The sequence below is a fragment of the Aedes albopictus genome, chromosome 2 (genome assembly GCF_035046485.1).
Source record: "Aedes albopictus strain Foshan chromosome 2, AalbF5, whole genome shotgun sequence".
Lineage (NCBI taxonomy): Eukaryota > Metazoa > Arthropoda > Insecta > Diptera > Culicidae > Aedes > Aedes albopictus.
This window is the reverse complement of record NC_085137.1, coordinates 502,791,934-502,805,912: the sequence shown is the minus strand read 5'-3', so window position 1 is coordinate 502,805,912 and position 13,979 is coordinate 502,791,934. Positions and strand designations below refer to the sequence as shown.

At 39.7% G+C, this 13,979-nt stretch overlaps 2 protein-coding genes across 15 annotated transcripts in view; both read left to right on the top strand.

The window, feature by feature from the left end:
- LOC109407731 (guanine nucleotide exchange factor DBS) overlaps positions 1 to 13,979 on the top strand; it is a 561,022-nt gene that overhangs the window by 1,384 nt on the left and 545,659 nt on the right. The gene's annotated exons all lie outside the window — the stretch shown is intronic.
- The window catches only part of LOC109409788 (glycogenin-1), a 132,456-nt gene that overhangs the window by 114,133 nt on the left and 4,344 nt on the right, over positions 1 to 13,979 (top strand). The gene's annotated exons all lie outside the window — the stretch shown is intronic.

Sequence of the window (13,979 nt, the reverse complement as noted above, 5' to 3'; positions counted from 1 at the left end):
ACAGTGGGTCAACAATTGTAAAAATGGTCTATAACTCTGTATTTTTCTAATAATTTTGGGAGACACTGAAATTAATTTAGGTGGAAAATCTTGACGAAATATAATAAATTAAACAATTGTTGAAATTTTCAGAGAAACGGGATCGATTCCTGACATACGAGTGAAAAAAAAAACAGTTTCCAGAAAAATGGGTATTTTTGGGGAAATCGTAAATACTTTTTTTCTTTTACATTGCACACTATGTCCAAAGGGAAGTATTATGAAAAGTGAATGTACCTCAAATTTTTTCCACTAAAACCTTATTTTTGGACCTCTAGATTCAGAATATGTGCGATTTAAAATCATCCATCTTGGGTTTTTTCCCATACATTTTTATATGGATGAAATTAACCTTAAAATGACTTTTTTCGACATTTGTATGGGAAAATAGGGAAAAAAAACAAAAATATCAAAAAACCCAAGATGAAATAGTTTTATCAACACTGATTCTGAAAGTATAGGTCCAAACCTACGATTCTACGGAAAAACATTTGAGGTACATTCATTTTTCATAATACTTCACTTTGGACATAGCGTGCATTGCTTGATTTTAAAAGGATTCTTTTTATTAATTCATGATTCAATACTAAATACTCAATACAAATATACAATTCTATAACCAGCATCTCTATAATGACTGCCAGAGGACTTTTTTATAGTTTTGGTGTTGAAGTTTTGAAGTTTCTCGCCACATGACTCGATTCATAGCTAGGTACTGTTAATCTACACTCGCCAGATTACCTTTGAGATGGTCAACAGACCATCCTGCTCTGTATATTCCAGGCTTTCATTTACGACCATTCGGGCTCTTTCAGAAATTTATGTGAAATGCTGAAATGCTTTCAGAAGCTTTAAGGAAGCTCTTTTAAAAGCCTCATTGAAGTTTTTTAAAAACTAATGAGAAGTTTGTTTTAGAAATTCAGCGAAGCTTCTGGGATGCTTTTCCAGAGGCTGCTGGGAAGCTCGTTTAGAAACCTCTAGCAAGCTCAGGAACTTTTGCGAAGCTCTGTGAAGATCTTCTAGAAGCTTTTAATATAGTCTTTTTGAAACTTTGGGCAAACTCTTTCAAATGCCTCTGGGAGGATATTTCAGGAGATTTTAGGTTGCTTTGTCTGTAGCTTCTGTGGAGCTCTTTCAGAAACTTCAGAAAATCCTTTCTGAAATCTCTGGGAGATTCTGGGAAGCTCTGTTGATAGCTTTTGGGAAGTTCCTTAGTTGCTTATTTAGAGGCTTTTGGGAAGCTCTTCATAAAGTTTTGTTTAAAACTGATTCATAATTTTCTGGGAAGTTCTTTTGTAAGCTGGGAAGCTTTTTGAAGCTCTTATAGAAGCCTCCTAATGGCTCTTTTAAAAATCTCGGCGCAGCACTTTTAGGAAATTCTGGAATGGTGTTTTACGAAATTATGGAAAGCTGTGTTTTTGGAAGCTCCTTTAGAGCTTCTAAAAGGATTTTCATGAAATATGAAAATCTCTTATGAAAGACGTTTCAAGAGATTTAAGGATGCTTTTACAGGAAGCTTTTTCAGAAATCTCGGCTCTGGGAAGCTATACCAGCAGCTTCTGAGGAGTTCTATTACTAGCTTCTGTGATACACTATGAGGAGCTTCCTGCGAGCACTTTTAGAAGCTCCTAAGAAGATCTTTTAGAAGCTTCTAAGAATATCATTTAGACGCTTCTGGGAAGATCTTTTAGCAGCTTCTGGGATGCACCTTCAGAAGTTTCTGGATTGCGTATGCAGAAGCTTTTGGTTATTTTAAAAGTTTCTTGAAAGCTACTTCATAAATTTCTGAGAAATTCTTTCAGAAACTGCTTGAAGCTTTTCTAGAAGCTGCTGGGAAGCTCTTTTAGAAACTTCTTAGAGGTTCTTTCAGGAGGTTTTGAAACGCTCTTTCAGTAGTTTCTGAGATTCTCTTTTAGAAGCTTCTTAGAAGCTCTTTCAAGAACCATGGCGAAGCTCTTTTAGGAATGGAATGTTGCTTAAAGAAATTATGAGCCTCTGGGAGGCTCCTTAAGAAGCTTCCTAGAGGATATTTGTTGAAATTTGGAAACTCTGTGCTGAGCTTTTAGTTGCATCTACGAAACTCTTTTTAAAACTTCGGGGAAGCTGTAAATACCATCAACTTTTGAGAAGCTCTGTCAGTAGCTTCTGGAAAGCTCTATCACGACCTACTTGAAAGCTATTTAAAAAGCTACTGGGTAGTTTATTCAAAAACTCTTGCTACGCAAGTTCAGAAGTTTCTTGAATGATTCTTAATAAATTAATTGGATGCTTTTTAAATACTTATAGAAACCATTTTCAGAAGCTACTAGGAAGCTCTTTCATAAGCGTATCAGAAGCTTTTTAAATACTTCTAGAGATCGCCTTCAGCAGCTTTTGGAAATCTCCTCCAGTAGCTTCAAGGAAGTTATTTCAGAAGCCTCTTGGAAGCTCTTTTAGAAGTCTCTTAGAAACTTTTTAGAAGCCTCTTGGAAGCTGTTCTAGGAGCCTCCCGGAAGTTTTAGATTTTTTTTTGGAAACTCTTTTAGAAGCCTCCTAAAAGCTCTTTTTAAAATCTCGGTGAAGCTCGTTTAGGAGATTCTGAAATGCTGTTTTACGAAGTTATGGAAGTTGTTTGTTTTATAAACTCCTTTAGAGCTTGGTTTGGAAGCTTCTGAAATGCTGTTTTAATAAATTATGGAAAGCTGTTTTAGGAGCTTTTGGGAAGTACTCTTAGAAACTTTCAAGAGAATCTTTGAAGCTCTGTCAGTAGCTTCCGGGAAGCTCTATCAAGAGCTTCTGGGAAGCTCTTTAATGAGCTTCTGTGTAGCTTATTCAAAGACTATTACTATAAGCTATTTTAAATGTTTCTGAATGCTTCCTCATAAGTTTAACGTAAGCTTTCTAAATACTTCTAAAGATCACTTTCAGAAGTTGTTTTCAATCTGTTTCAGAAACTACTGGGAAGCTCTTTCTGAAGAATTTGGGAAGCTCTTTTAAAAGCTTCTGGGAAACTCTTTGGGAGCTGTAAGTTGTTTTAGGAGCTTCTGGGATTCTCCAGTTGCTACTGGGGAGCTCTGTTAGGAGCTTCTCGAAATCTGCTCCAGAATCTGAGAAGCTTCATTAGAAGCATCTGGGTAGGTTATTCAGAGGCTTTTGGAAAGTTTTTTTTTTAAGTTCCTCGAAACCTTCTTTATCAGCTTCTGGAAAGATCTTCTTAGAACTTAGAAATCTGATTTAGAGACTGTTTGAGAGCTCTTTCAGAATGCTTTTTGAAGTTCTTTTAGAAGATTTTGATAGGCTCTTTTAAGAGCTTTTGGGATACTCTTACAGTAGCTTCTGAGAAGCTCTTTTGGAAGCCTTTTCAGCCTTTCAGAAGCTTTTTCAAAAGCCTCGTTGCAGCTTTGCTTATGGAATGCTGTTTCTACAGATTCCGGTAAGCTGTTTCAGGAGCTTCCATGCAAGGGAATCCTGAATACTCTTTTAGAAGCTTTTGGGAAGATATTTAAGAAGCTTTTTAGACGCTCCTTTAGAAGTTTATGGGTAGTTTATTCAGAGGCTTTTGGTAAGCTATTTTAAAAGATTCTTGAAAGCTTCCTAATGAGTTTCTGGAAATCTTTTTTCAAAACTTTTAGGTATCTGTTTTAGATACTGTTTGAAATCTCCTATCAGAAGATTTTGGGAAACTCTTTCAGGAGCTCCTGAGAACCTCTGTCAGAAGCTCCTGGAAAGTTCGTTCAGGGGCTTTTTGAATGCTCTTGAACCTCTTGGAAGTTGTTTTAAAAATCTCGGTGAAGATCTGTTAGGAGTTACTGGGAAGCAATTTCACAAGCTTTTGGGAAGCTATTTTGGAACCTTATAGAAAGAACTTTTAGAATCTTCTAAGTAGCTCTTTTAAAAGCTTCTGATTAAACTTTTGGTTACCTTTTTATGTATTTCGAAAGCTACCTAATAAGTTTCTGGGGAACTATTTTAAAAACTTTTTGAAATGTGTTTTGTTTGAAACTTCTTGAAAGCTCTTTCGAAAAAAAATTCAAGAAGATTCTGGGAGATTTTTCAGAAGCTTCTGGGAAGCTTTTTTGAAAGCCCTTTCATAAGCCTCAGTGAAGTTCTGTTAGGAAAGCAATATTTTGATTTTCTAGATAGCTGTTCCAGATGCTTTTGGGAAGCTATTTTAGAAGCTTCTGGGAAGATCTTCCAGAAGCTTCTGATTAGCTCCTTTAGAAGATCCTGGGTAGTTTATTCAGAGGCTTTTGGTAAGCTATTTTTAAAGTTTTTTGAAAGATTATCCATACGTTTCTGCCGGGGCCCGTAGCGTAGTGGTCACTTCATAAGTGGATGGTCATGAGTTCGATCCCAGCTCCGGCACTTTTTCGTCAGTTGCTCTTGCCCCCGAGAGCAGCTGACACCTGACCCTCTTCTGAGCATATGCTCCTACGGACCCGGAGACTTGGATATCGGCTAACGGCAACTCATAATGGACCCCAATTGGACTGGAAAAGGATCAAGAGCCACAAATCAGCATCCTCGTGCTCATCATTCTACCAATGGACAGGGTAGAGAATTGACAGCAGCGCAATGGCAACCAGTTCAATATAGTAGAATTATAATAGAATACATTTAGGTGCTGTACAAAGTGTAAGTACAGCTTCCAATTGGAATCGCTCAGGCATTGCCTTAGTGGACAAAAGAGCTGTAAATTAGAATAAAAAAATCCTCAAATTTCTGGGAAGTTCTTTTGAGACCTGAGGAATTTGTTTCAGAAACTGCTTGAAAACTCTTCCAGAAGATTTTGAGAAGCTCTTTATAAAGCTTCTGGAAAACTCTTTAAGGGACATTTTGGAAGTTCTTTCAAAAGCTTATGGGATGCTCTTTCAGTAGCTTGTGAGAAGCGAGAGGCTTCTAGCCTCTAAGAAGTTCTGCTTCGAGGAGGAGGGGAGCGGATTCATGATCTTTCGGGAAGCTTCTTTAGAACTTTCTAAGGTTAAGAGCTTCCAAGAAGCTTCTGAAACCTGGAAATCTTATACAGAAGCCTCTGGGAAGATCTTCCAGGAGATTTTGGGATGCTTTTCCATGAGCTTCTGGGATGCTCTTTCAGTAGCTTCTGTGAAGTATTTTCAGAAGCTCTAGCTAGGAAGTTCTTTCAAAAATTTGAGAAGCTCGTGTAGGAGTTTTTGAGAAGCTGAAGTTGAAGCTTCTGGGAAACTCTTTTATGTGGTTCGCAGGAGCTCTGTCAATAGCTGGGAAGGTCTTCCAGGAGCTTCTAAGAATTTCTTCCAAAAACTTTCATAGAAACTGTTTGAGAAGCTCCTGTAAAGCACAAGCTGTTGGAAACCTGGTTCACCAGATCGTCCTCATCTTTCTAACATTTCTCGGAATATAATTTAGCAGTGAAATATTGACAATGACTATTGGTAAAGTTTTTTAGAAGAAGTCAATGGGAGAATTTTTAAAGCATGTTCTCCATGTCTTGGAAAATTCCTGAAGGAATAATACCAATATGTATTTGTGCGCGTCCACGAGCAGGAAAACACTCCTGTTTGTGATTTTGGTCTTGATGGCTACGGAGATAATTATGTAGAACTGACGATCCCTTAACATAATTGGGAGCGACTGACGCAATCGGATGTCAACTCAGCATGCGCGCATAACCTCGAAGCATCGTTGCCAGACGAGAGCTCATCCTCGTGTGGCCTGTCTAGAAGACTGCTGAAGTACAGTTGAAGCAACCATCAACGACACAGCCAAAAGCACCATCGGGTACGTGGAACGGGGTCGACGGAACGAATGGTTCAACGAGGAGTGCAGAGCGATTTTGGAGGAGAAGAATTCAGCGCGTGCGGTAATGCTGCAGCATCAAACCCGGCAGAACGTGGTACAATAGAAACGGAAGCGTAAACAGTAAATGCGTATTTTTTGGAAGAAAAAGCGCCACTTGGAAGAAGTGAAGTTCGAGATAATGAAACTGTCGTGCCTTTCTCAAAAAACACGGAAGTTCTATCAGAAGCTCAACACATCCGCAACGGTTTCGTGCCGCGAGTCGAATTATGTAGGGATAAGGACGGACACGTGAGGTGATCGCAAGGTGGAAGCAGCACTTCGATGAACACCTGGATGGTGTGGACAGCACAGACATGGAGGTCCAAGGCAGCGAGAAAAATGACATGAGTCAGTTCAGTAGGGAGCATCAACAAGTCTACTCCCACATTAAAGGTAGTTAAGGATGTTATTCAGCGGCTCAAGAACAATATGTCAGCTAACACGCATGGTATCGGAGCTGGATCATTATCGGATGATCACCATCCGAAACGATTCCGTCCGATTTTCACAGTTTTCTCCCACTGTGCGCTGCTCGGTTGAATGACTCATGCCGCGGGGATGGAAAACTGGAAACTCGGATTGGGGGAGTCAAAGTAGAGAAAGAGAAATAGAACAACAACAACAAGAGCAATGATAGGCGACTCGGACCTGCTGGTTGGGTAGGTATGGAGGTAACGGAAAAGGGCACGGGTATCGATTTTCCCACGAACAACGACGAGTTTTGTATTGTTGTTGCTGGCTGGTGCTGCAAGGCACACTACCTACTAACGACGGCACTGGGTTGTAAACTCACACGGTCCGTATCTACTTCGCTGCTGATGGTGGTACAATTACGACCATTATCAGTATTGTTTGGAGGAGTTTTTATCTGTTTACCTAAAGATATACATACCGGTGCGAAGCGTGGTGTGGCCCCGTCGCAATGGTTCCGCAAAAAAGCTGCAAAAGCAGAAGAGGCATGTGCCCATGTGCGTGAATACGGAGATAAACACGGCCACAGTCACTGTACTCTCTGGCTGACTTGTTGTTGTTGATGTTATTGTTGCAATTTGTGAGTGAGTGAGGGAGTGACATCATCTCAGTTGGCATTGGACGAGGAAATTTTGCTTGCGGGCGTCATACCATAGCAGTCCCACGCGGACGAGGAAGAACCATCGCATCGGATGCAAAAGTGGAGCGAAAAGTATAGGCGACCATATCTGTATTAGGAGGAAGTGAAGGAAGTGTCTTTGTTTGCCAATTGAAGTAGGTAGGTGACAGAGACACTCTTGGCACCTCTTGGGTGATATGAAAATTGGATTTTATTTAGGTGGTTAGTTGGGTATCCGAGTTTTTGTGTTTCTCTGCATGACCGAGTGAGTTATCTTGAAATGTCCCACGGGTAGTAGGCTGTGTGTAGGAATGCGAAACAAGATAAATGTAATAAAATACTGGTCTAGCTAGGGGTAATCAAGTTGTCTTGGAATCTAATCTGTAGGTAATTGTAGAGAGATTTGCCTGGCAAAGTAAACGGGACTTTACAGGTAATCTGACATGTCAGTTAGAAAAATAGATCTGATTTACAGATGGATTCAATACTTCGCGTTGCGTTGTATTTTTTTGTGAGAGTCGAAACCAAGAACAAAAGTTAGTGATTCTGTGATTCAATAAAATTCTCCTACTAGACTAGACTAGACTAGACTAGACTAGACTAGACTAGACTAGACTAGACTAGACTAGACTAGACTAGACTAGACTAGACTAGACTAGACTAGACTAGACTAGACTAGACTAGACTAGACTAGACTAGACTAGACTAGACTAGACTAGACTAGACTAGACTAGACTAGACTAGACTAGACTAGACTAGACTAGACTAGACTAGACTAGACTAGACTAGACTAGACTAGACTAGACTAGACTAGACTAGACTAGACTAGACTAGACTAGACTAGACTAGACTAGACTAGACTAGACTAGACTAGACTAGACTAGACTAGACTAGACTAGACTAGACTAGACTAGACTAGACTAGACTAGACTAGACTAGACTAGACTAGACTAGACTAGACTAGACTAGACTAGACTAGACTAGACTAGACTAGACTAGACTAGACTAGACTAGACTAGACTAGACTAGACTAGACTAGACTAGACTAGACTAGACTAGACTAGACTAGACTAGACTAGACTAGACTAGACTAGACTAGACTAGACTAGACTAGACTAGACTAGACTAGACTAGACTAGACTAGACTAGACTAGACTAGACTAGACTAGACTAGACTAGACTAGACTAGACTAGACTAGACTAGACTAGACTAGACTAGACTAGACTAGACTAGACTAGACTAGACTAGACTAGACTAGACTAGACTAGACTAGACTAGACTAGACTAGACTAGACTAGACTAGACTAGACTAGACTAGACTAGACTAGACTAGACTAGACTAGACTAGACTAGACTAGACTAGACTAGACTAGACTAGACTAGACTAGACTAGACTAGACTAGACTAGACTAGACTAGACTAGACTAGACTAGACTAGACTAGACTAGACTAGACTAGACTAGACTAGACTAGACTAGACTAGACTAGACTAGACTAGACTAGACTAGACTAGACTAGACTAGACTAGACTAGACTTGAAATTCTAGCAGAAAATGTATATAGGCGTCATAAAAAGAAGAAAACAATCTTCCGGTGTGCAGCGTGCAATATCCTATCATAATTTAGCTTACTTCATCGCTTCACTATCGACTAACAAGCTCATTCCTTCGATACTAAATCATTTAGAGGGAAACCAGTGTGAAAATACCCAAAAAGCCAAACAAAAGGTAAATTACTTCTGGAATGTTAGCTTAAGGAAAACATCCCGCGTCTTCTACAAAACAAAAAACTAAACGGAAAGTCGAATCGTATGGCGGTGGTGCGACGGTGCATATTTCCCAACCCAATCCAAAACCTAGAAATTATTACCACCCATCCGATCCGACCCGTCCGGGGCATTCGAACTATGGTGGATTGCACAAAACGGTGGTGAAAACCAACAAACAACACCGGATTAATTGCCGTCTTCCACCACACGGGCGATGCGACGAAGCCACGGCTTAACAACAATGTTCATTTCAACTAAACAAGTAGGCTCAGTGTACCAGTTATGGCTATAGTACCTCAAATTCGCCATAGTTGATTTTCAACCTTTAAAGATACAAATCAACAAGAAAAAAATCGTGAACAACAGATCACGATCACAAAAGATGATTGCAAACATTCAAACTTCACAATTTGCTCAAATTATGGTAGAAATAAATCATTCTCCTTAACTTTTCGGCCTCCTTGCACCCTATTTCGCCATAGTGTACCAGTAATGGCAAATCCCATAAGGAATGCATGTAAATAGTGCGAAGTGGAACCCAAATTAACAAATGTATCCATAACTGGTACAGGGTTCCTATCATTGGCACACGCCGTAATAAATACAAAAAGTAGTTTTAGCTCCGTTTTTATATTTTTCCTGTAAAGTATGAAAACTAATCAATCATTTGACTTATTGTTTACATTCGTCGGTCTTCTTCTTATTTTTATAGAAATAGTTTTTCTTAGGTGGTGCGATAACTGGTACAGGCACCCTATTTTTTATTTGTTTTCTAACCTCCACTAAACTCGATTCAACAGGTTTTTAGTTAGCTGTTGGTACCTTTCACCTTCGTTTTATACTGCGTGGAAAAGTCGCTGTATACAAACGTTATTGTTTATTACCATATTTTCGATGAATGTCTAGCGAGCGAGAGGAGACTCTACCTATCCCACACTGAAACTACACCGAAACGATGTCAGTGTCAAGGTCGCGCCCACCGCGACTGTTTTTTTTTTGGTGTGTGCTGGTTGATTGCATTTCAGTGTTGTTGTCATGCAAATTTGTGACGAACTTGAAAGGGGTAGCCCAATCTATGCTTCCATAGAATACACGAAATTTATTTCATATATTTTCCACAGAGAGTGGTCTAAATTGATTGCTCCAGTTTACAAAATAAAACGAAAAGCGAAAAAGTAAATATTGAGGACTTCAAATCCATTTAGAGATATTCCATGAGTTTCTGAGGGATCTTTAGGGTAGTTTACAGGGTCATTTTCTAGGGTCACAGGATGTTTTTGATGCGTAAAAAGTGTTTCAGGGAGATTCAGGAAGTTTCAGAGAATTTCCAGATGTTACCGAAGGGGGGCGTTTATCGGACTTTGAGGATTTCAGGCGCAGCAGTCCCTCAATACCTCCTTGAAACTCTTGGAGATTCTCTTCCCCATTAAACCCCTAGAACGCCCGAGAACCCCTTGAAACGTCATCAAAGGTCAACCATCGTAAATTGTCCCCAAAACTCCTTGAAACACCACTGTAACCAGGCTTGTCCGCACTGAGCGCATGAAAATTCTGCTCTTTCGATTTACACCACCAAAGCCAACATATTTATGCAATCTTCCTATCTTACCTGATAGAAGGATGTCTGAATATCCTAAACTAGCTGTCCCGGCAAACTTTGTCTTGCCAAATTATGTTGGTTTGACAATCGTTAATGCCATTCCAGCACCGCACTCTAGATTGGTTTCGTTTCGATCGTGTTGATTTTCTTCCCAGCTCATGAAAAATCAGCATTTTGTCTATTTTCTTACATTTTAGTTCATTTTCCTAACTTGTTTTACATATAAACACAGCCACCATGAATACAAATCAGACCACGCAAGATTCATCCTGATCGGTTCATCCGTTTGTGGGTTTTGTTGCCTCAAAGGGACTTCAAACTCATTTTTATATATATAGATGTCATTTCGAACTGTCAAAAAATCGCACCGCAGTGCCGCACTGAGCACGCAAAGAGAAATTCACTGGGGTGAATTCAACCGGGTGAAATTCTCTTTGCGCGCACAGTGTGACACTACGGTGCGATTTTTTGACAGTTCAAAATGACATTTAGGATTTTTAAACATCATTTTATCATGTAAGATAGGAAGATTGCTTAAATATGATGGTTTTGGTGGTGTAAATCAAAAGAGCAGAATTTTCATGCGCTCAGTGCGGACAAGCCTGACTGTAACCCCACGAAACGAAGCCTTTCTGGAACCCCTGAGACCTCTGAAAATGCCCTTAAAACTCTTTGAGCCCATCAGAAAAAAAAACTTAAAACCCTCTGAAACCCCCTACAACACTTTAAAACGCCTTGTAATGCCCCAGAAAACCCATAGAATCCTATAAAATGTCTAAAAATGACCTGAAAAACTCCTAACATTTCTTCTGAAACTCCCAGAAGCATCCCTAAAGATCCTTCTGAAACCCTCTCAAATCTCTGAAATGTCCCAGAATCGCCCCTGGAACGATCCTTATAACCTTTATGTAGCTTCCTGAAACTTTTTGAAGCATTAAGATTCTCCTGAAACCCTCTTGAAAGTATCTATTTTTGGTTGGCTTATATTTATAAGAAGTTGCCAGGCTGCGCTAAGCGGACCCTACGTCAGCATCAATGCATCAATACTTCACAAATTCAGTACATTTTGTCGGATTTTTTGTAATATCTTCAGCTCATAAGGAACATTTTTCGAAAATACATTGGAAAAATCTCAATGATTACGAAAATTTCGTCTCAAAGTACTGATACTGAATATGTTTTGATGTTGTTGATGGCTGCGATGCTCCTAATTAGCCATTGATAGACCCCTTAAGGAAGTAACGGAGCTGGTCTGTCAAACAAGACAGGTGACAGCACCGACACAAGGAATAATGACACATCATATTTTGGACATCGTGCATGGTGAAAGCAGTGACGAGTGAAATAATTCTATTTTTTCCTGAAATTTATCCCTTATCGAAAATTCTACGATATTCTAATTAAACTCGTTGATCAAGTGTTAGCTAAAATGAATTTCAACTCAATTAGAACCTAGGTTTGACGAATCTATTGAAATTGTTCGAGTGCTTTCAGGAGTGTACCAGAACTTTTTAAGGGGTTTCAGGGGTTTTACAGGGTTGTCGAAGCAGGAATCTGCGAGCTGGCAACCCTACCATGCGCTGATACCAAAGCGTCGCGTTCACGGACAAAAAAATGACCATGACAGACAGCTATGATGACAAGCGAGGATGACGTCTAATTCTATGCTGATCTTTTATTGCTTGTCCAGAGAAATCATCCAACCTGGCAGAGTAAAGAAGACAAAGAAGATCTTTTCCGCAAACATCAAACCACTGCACACTTTAAAAAGTATGCACACAACCTTGCAACTAAAATAAATTGGCGAAAAATTGAATTATGTTTAGTGGCGTTTAACTGCATTCAAAAGTGCTGAAACTACACCTGATGTATGTTACATGGGTAGTCAAAAAAACAATTTCCATATTGCAGCATTAATTGCGATAACATAAACCGAAAACTTGAAAAAAAAATATTTTTGAATTATATAGCAACCACCTGACTGAATGCTTCTTAACGTGCATCGAGCATTTTGACATATGCGGTAGGACTGCGGCGGTCGGAACCACCGCAACCCCGTTGGATTTTTTCTATTTTACCGCAATATTCAGTGATAGACATGAGGCAAAGTCGGATCATAGTGAAAAGCTTGATGAAGCGACAATTTTATTAGTAGATATTCGAGGTTTGTTGAGGTTACATCTACAGTGCTAAGGCATTTCCTAAGTCCGATACTTCCGTAGTTCATTCTGTAGCCGTAATCCAAGGGCGTTGTCGCGTTCGAGACCGTAGTCCACACCAAGTCAACTGCGTCGATAGAATATCTGAAAAGAAACGTAAGAAAATAGTAAAATTACATAAAATGTGAAATAATAAAAGAATGATCAAAATAGGTTCCACGTGATAGGTTGTAATCGATTCATAGGGTACATAGACAACGACAGGCATGCCGAATTGTAAGATCCCATTTTAAATAGCTTATAATATGAACCCTTGTCCTTACGGATATATTAATTCTTTACAGTTGAAGCACTGTAATGCACAAAGCTATCAAACACGGTTTTGCCCTTTTCTTACGTCCTACACCATTGATGAAGGTGTTACAGGAGAATGCAGGGGCATTCTGCGGTGTTTCAGGGTTGTTACAGGGAGTTACATAGGCGTTCCGTGACGTTTCAGGGTCGTTTTTTTTTCTTGTAAGCATTCACAGTTATGGGTGTTCTTCTCTAATGAGTCTCAGGGGATTTCAGTGCCGTTCAAGCCTGGAACTTTTAGTGACTTTCAAGGGGTTTGGAGGCGTTCCAGGAGTGTTCCATATGGTCTCAGGGGATTTCAGAAGTGTTGAGGACATTTCAGGGGGTTCAAAGAACTTGCAGAGAGGTTCCAGTGGCGTTCCAGGTTTATCATCACTCCTTTGGTAGTTTTTAACCGTTGAAAGATGAGAACGAGATCTCTTTCTGGTATCACCCTAACTTTTTTCTTTCAAAAAGAATACCTCTAAATTCCCGGCGCCGTTATTGAGCTTACTAAAGTTGAGAGCTCTCGAACTGTGTACATTGAGAATGGTAAGCTAGTCCCAAGCCCTATTCATCGGTTCTTTGTGCAATTTCGATTGCTCTGGTCAATCACGGAGTAGCAACTAGGCTCATGCTCGTGCTCAATAATACCTCTCAATCTGTAGGAGATAAAATATGGTTTCTTTGAAAAGTTTTTAATAATTAGGTGCTTTTCTACTTAAAAGTTAATATTGGATATTTCTGAAGGGTCTTTAGGTATTTCAGGGTCGTTTTCTACGGTCTCATGTGGTTTCAGATACATTTTTAGAGCATTATATGGTGTTTCAGAGAGATTCAGGAAATCTCCAGAGGGATTCCAGAGGATACATGATGTTACAGAGGGTTCCAGGAGTGCTCCAGTGGGATTTCAGATGACTTCGGTTCAGGTTTCGGTTCGGTTCGGTTAACAGGCGCTGCAGTTCCTCACAACCTGTTTGAACCCCTTGGAGGTTTCAAACTCGTAGAAGGGCCGTGAACCCTGAGAAACCCCTTGAAACGTCTTCAAAGATCCACCATCCTTAAGGCGAAACTGGAAGCATTTCCTCATTTTTTTGGTTTTTGATTTTTTTTTTATAAAATAACGAAGCAATATTTTCAAAATCGGTTTACGTGCACATGTAGAGTATGGATCGAGGTATCTTCTGAATTTT